Below are 6,307 nucleotides of genomic sequence, written 5' to 3' on the forward strand. Positions count from 1 at the left end.
CACCAAAACTGTATTATCTCGGAGACCACTAACGCTATAGCGGGACTGCACACATCGCAGAAGAGCATGTGAATAAGTTATCTGTTTTACCTAAGTGACTTTTCACAAAATTCGCCACCACATTGCTCAAAGAAGCCAAGACGTGTAACCGAACCCAGAACTGTCATTCTGGAAACCATTAAGGCAACGCGGATACACGCGTGTTTTTGGAAATCTTGAGGGAAAAAAGTAATGCCTGTTGTTAAAGTGACTAAAAATTCGGCATCAAACTGCTGAATGATCACATAGAGAGAGAGAGAGAGAGAGAGAGAGAGAGAAAGAAAGAAAGAAATCCATTGGCCACTCAATGTACTGGGTACTGGTGAAAAAGAATTTCGGTCTCGTTTTGCTGATCGGCGCCTTGACGCCGGCGGCCGCTTCAGAAGAGCAGGTCCGGCAAGGATCTGGTCATTGTTCACATTGGAACCTATGTATCGTGAAGGTGATAATTCCTAGAACACTTTTATCCACGAGCACGAAATGTAAGTCTTGCGTAGTCTGTAAATTACCTTGTTACCACCCGCGTTGTGTAGATAAACAAGATATCTCATGAACGACCTGATCTATCAACATGAAACTTTTATGTTATCAAGATATGGCCACAATCTTGGACGAATTCGAAAATGGGTACTCAGGGTCAAGGCCAAGTTCACCAAAATGACTGCCAAAGGTCAGCTAGTTGACCTTTGGTAACATTAACCTTGATCCCGAGTGCCCATTTTCGAACTCGTCTAACATTTTGACCATGTGTTGATACTCTGAAAGTTTCATTTTGATAGCTCAAGCCGTTCATGAGATATCTTGTTTATCCACACACAAACAAAGCCAAACAGCCAAACTCACAACTGAAATGTAAACATTACCACTCCGCTCACTTACCATCAGCGTTGCGTAGTGAGCAGAGTGGTAATGTTTTTCAGTTGTGAGGTTGGCTGGCTGCCTCTGTGTGTCTTTTACATCCTGAATTTGCGTCATATAAGAAATGGAAGTGCTAATTTATGTGCCGAGGAAAAACTTTCCGGCTACGAGGGTGGTGAGATCCCATTATGAGATGGCGTCTAGTTGTAGTTGTTGTAAAATCATGTTTCCAAAGTCAATGAATATCGTACTAAGCTAATTATATCTTTTGAGTATCTCCATGACATATGTACATTACATGTCGTGCATGGCATACTGGCATAGGTGACATACGTGATATACATTACATATTTTTCTTACGTTATGTACTTGGCGTAAGACTCACTTGCACATCTCGTACGCAGTGTATTCCAACAGGTATCGCACATGAATGCTCCGATGATATCTTAATCAGTACTGCTCTTGATATCATACAAAACTGGAAAGCATCCAGAGAGCGCATACCTCCGCCAATGCCATTCCCATCAAAAAGGATCCGGACTCGTGGTTATACGATCCGGATCCGGATTCGGATCAGCCCCCAAATTAAATAAACTCTTTCTTGGTCCATGGCCCACCTTTCCACAGAATTGCATTGAAATTCATTGGGAACTTTTGGAGATATTGTGTAGGATACTCCGGATCCAGATGCACCCCAAAATTTTATATTTTCCTTGGCCCATGGCCCACCCTTACACAAAATATCATCAAAACCAGTTCATAACGTTTTTAGTAATCCTGCTAACAGACAGACAAACAAACCAACGCAGGGTAAAACATAATCTCCTTGGCGGAGGTAAACATTAATATTTTATCATCTGAACATTTTTATGATAGCAGGAAGGAATAGGAATGCTACAAACAATTGATATAATGCAATTTCTGGTTTGCCTGCGTGGGACAAAAGCCTCGGGCATTGTTCAGATACGGTGTCAAGCTAGGCATGCACAGAAGCTTTTATGAAGCAAGTGTACATCTCGTATGTGCTACAGTTTTGCAAGTCTCGTACATCATCGTAGGTTACATTTCGCACACATATCACTTGTCGAGTTTTCTATTTGTGGATAACGAATAATACAATAATAAAATAACGCTGACAAATTAAATCAGCTCAGAAAATGGTAACCAGTTATGTCAAGAGTGTAATCAGCCATGCTTACATGAGCATCAATGTACTTAATATGACAGCGTACTCATTTTGCTTAAGATGGATCATTTCAAAGTGTGCATTATTATCTGTCAGGTGGAGTGACACATTTCTTTAACTAGCAAGCTTGTTCGCCTGAACACATTTCACGCACTCAAGCGTGGACTTCCATTCCTTTATTTTCGATGTGTGTGTGTGTGTGTGTGTACTTGTGTGTGTGTGTGTTACCTTGGTGTAGAGGAAAAGTAGCCAAAAGCGATGTAGAGCCAAATATATAGCAATGGGTGGTGAGGGAGTTTTGTTTTTGTACAATCCTCACCACGTTTTTTAGTGGAAAAATAACGTTATGATAATGATGATAATGCTGGTAATTCGGATGATGATGACCATAACGGTAATGAGTAAAATGTGGGTCGTTGTAGATAACAAAGCAATACTTCGGAATTCCATAATCAGATGATTTCTCCTTTTTTGCCACACACTTGGAAGACCAAAATATTAGTGTGCCACTTACTAAAACACACCCATTGTACTATTTTTGCCTTGTCCGGACGGAGTCCGGAGAAGCTTTGTTTTTTGTCGAGTTTGTTTGTTAGCAACGTTACGGAAAAAGGCCGGAATGAAACTACATGAAACACTCAGGATATGGGGGCACTGGTCCCATACAGGAACACATAATACGGGCTTTCATTTGGCACCAAGACGTTTGACCTTGAGTGACCTTGGAAGGTCAAACTCAAGTTCACGGGTATTCCGGGGTTTATAACTCGAACCTGGTTGAAGATAGAGAGATATTTACTATTATCGACATATAGGAAGTCCCACAAAGGTGTTTAATTGGTACCATGACCTTTGCCCGTAAATGATCTTGAAAGGTCAAACTCAAGGTCACGGATAATCAGGGAGTTATAACTCGAAACTCACTAAAGATAGATATTTATTATTTTCAAGACATAAGAAGTCTCATATGGGCTTTTATTTGGCACCATGTCTTTTGACCTTGAGTGACTTTCAAAGGTTAAACACAATATCACGTATTTTCAGAGGGCGTAATTTGAAAATATTTGGGATATTACCTCAAACTAATTGTGTATTGCACTGACACTAAATGGAAGTATCGATTCAGGATTTAACAGCTGTAAAACAACAGCTGTGTTTTTTATGCAAGGAAACAAAGGTCAGGAGCCCGCAAACCATTCCTTCCAAGAAAAAAACAAAGACAATGCAGAAGAGAGCCAAAATCAAGATCCTCTCATTTCGAGATGCCTGGACACACAGCGTTTGAAAGACTGGAGATCGTAGAAAGTAGGAAATATGGACAGAGGGAGACAGTTCCAGAGTTGTCGTGTCCCATAAATGAGGGACTGGGAGTAACGGTTAACTTTTGCATTAAAGAGTTGGACAGAAAAAGGATGAGAGTTTGTTGCTAGGTGGGTGCTACGCGCCCGTCAAGGAGGTAGAGGAATGCAAGCAGAGAGTTCAGAGGTGCAGTGACCATTGAAGTAGCGATAGAAAAGGGATAAAGATGCAACAGTGTGGTGAAGTGACAGAGGCTGAAGGGAACCAGTAAGAGGAGGAGAGTTAATAGCCGAAAAACCTTTGACTCCACCCTATTGAGAAGAGTCGTATGAAGGGAGCCTCCCCACACATGAGAGTTGTACTCTACACAAAGGCAAATAAAACCCATGTATAAAGTTAACAACTGTACAGGGGTAAAGAAGGCTTAGCACACCTATCTTGAAAGCAGATTTTACAAGAGATATACTGTGATCTCTCCAAGGTAAGTCCCGAAAGAATGAAGCCCCAGGTATGTTTAAGGATGATGCAAGATCGAGCTGGATATTATTGAACATTAGTGGGTACTCCTGTGGATGATAGTGTCGGGTTGATATGTGTAAGAACTGAGTTTTTGATGCATTAAATACAACAAAATTATTTTTACCCCAGTCAGAGATATGAGCCAAGTCAGAAATTAGGTATGCCGTAGCCTCATCCATTGTTTGTTGAAGTAACTGCTGAGATGGACGTTGAGGGAACCGAATGGAAAGATGAAGGGTGGAATCATCAGCATATGAGTAGATAGGAATAGATGTACAGCTTAGAAGGTCATTGATGAAAAAAAAAAAAAAAAGGGTTGGTGATAGGACACAACCTTGAGGAACACCACTGTTGATAGATCAAGGAGAAGAACAGTGGCCGTCTACAACAGCAACTATGGATTGACCAGAAAGGAAGCTATAGATGAAGGCACAGATACAAGGATAGAAACCGTAAGAGAGTAGTTTGGAAGTTAAAGATTTATGCCAGATTCCATCGAAAGCCTTTGAGATGTCAAGTGCAATGGCAAAGCTTTCGCGAAAGTCCCGAAAGGAGGATGACTAAGAGTTTGAAAGGTAGGTGAGAAGATCGCCCAGTGGAGCGTCCTTGATGAAACCCATACTGACAATCAGAAGGAAGGTTGTGAAAGGAAGGATCCTTTAAAACTTTTCTGTTATGAATAGACTCGAAAACTTTTGAGGCTCAGGATGTTTGAGTAGTGGGGCGATAGTCAGAGGGTTGGGAATGGTCACCCTTCTTTGGGACCGGCTGAATGAGAGCAAACTTCTAGTAAAGAGGAAAGGTCCAAGTTGATAGACAAAGGCGAAAGAGTTTACCTAGGCAGGGTTTAACCACAGAAGCACAGTTCTTGTGGACAACTGTGGGTAAAATTTGTTGTACCTGGTACTACTTTTTACATACCGGTATGAGGTCCATGACCTATGGTAGGTACTGAGGAGAGAGAGAGAGAGAGAGAGAGAAAGAGAGAGGTAGATAGGTAAATAGATAGATATAGATATATAGAGAGAGATTATATTATATATATATATATATATATATATATATACTGTATATATATAGGAGGAGGCCGTAGCACTGGCCGAACAGGGTAGTACTCCCAAGGGGAATGGGAATGCTGGTGATAGGGAGAGCTGGAGCTCCTGTTTCACTAGCTATCTAACCATCCCCCTTTGCTGACCTTTCCAGTGTGACAGTAACATGGAGAGTAGACCAGCATACTCTCCCAAACATTTCCTCTAACGATCAATGCACTACAGCACATGCACTTTACATTTCACACAACGTATCCCACTACGTTACAGGGGTTGGCGCCAGCAAGGGCATGCAGCTAGAAAACTTTGCCCCCGCTACCTAGTGGCGGACTTCTGGGGAGAGGCGTGGCGTGGGTTCCGCCAGCATAGATCGTGGATCCAGGGCGAGATGGGGCTCAGGCCTGTGCTAGAGGGTACAGGGCATTGCGGTTCCCAGGCTGCCGCTTCCGCCCAATAGAGAGGGGCCCGAACCTGGGAGTAGCGCCCCAGGAGGCTGCCCTATCAGTGGGTGTATAATGGCGGGATAGTTGCAGTGCCAAGACGCGCTTGGAGGGTGTCCCTGCAGCTGTCCTGGCGGGGTGCCCCGAGGCCACTACCACGGCCACTGGTAAGCTGGTGGGCTAGGGGTCCCAGTGTCATAAAGACTAAATGTCATAAAGACTTTGTAGTTACTTGTAGAGAAGTATATTTTAGACTTGTGGTCGAGCGGCTTTTATATCTTGTAGTAGTTTCCCCACCAGATGTCATGTAGTGACGGGAGAGGTAAAGAATAGTATGGGACTATTTTTATTTGTCTTGGAAATATTAAACAGGTATAAGAGTATAAGTCCCGGGTAGCTACCTTCCTGTCTCGCTATCTCTCTCTCTTTCTGTTCTAAGGCTAATCTCCGTCTCGACCTCTCTCTAGGGTCGCTTGTCTCCTTCTGTCTAGCCTGTTCGGTGGCTAATCTCCGTCTGAGCTCTCTTTCCTAAATTCTGGTATAGCAGGGGTGGACTAGATCTTTGTTCACGAGAGGACTGCTGACAGCTAACTGCATCATCTCCTTACTGGCCGCTGTCGTCAGCTTTCCTCAGTGTTAAGAGTGTGTAAGCATGCTTAGCACTGCTCGATTCTCGCAGACACAACACCTTCTCATCATTTGACTTCCTGCTTCTATCTGTCTCTCTATCTATCTATTTATCTATCTATCTATACAATATGTAGTCTTTACCACACTGCTCGGTCGCGCGAAAATGGCGTACCATCGACATTCAATAGTCATAATATATTAATATATACTACATACACATAATAATGAACTTATAAGCTAATTAAGTGAAATACATAATATTGTAAAAGTAACATAATTGTATG

The sequence above is a fragment of the Coenobita brevimanus genome, chromosome 13, assembly GCF_032717465.1.
Source record: "Coenobita brevimanus isolate Jiangsu-jjx chromosome 13, ASM3271746v2, whole genome shotgun sequence".
NCBI lineage: Eukaryota > Metazoa > Arthropoda > Malacostraca > Decapoda > Coenobitidae > Coenobita > Coenobita brevimanus.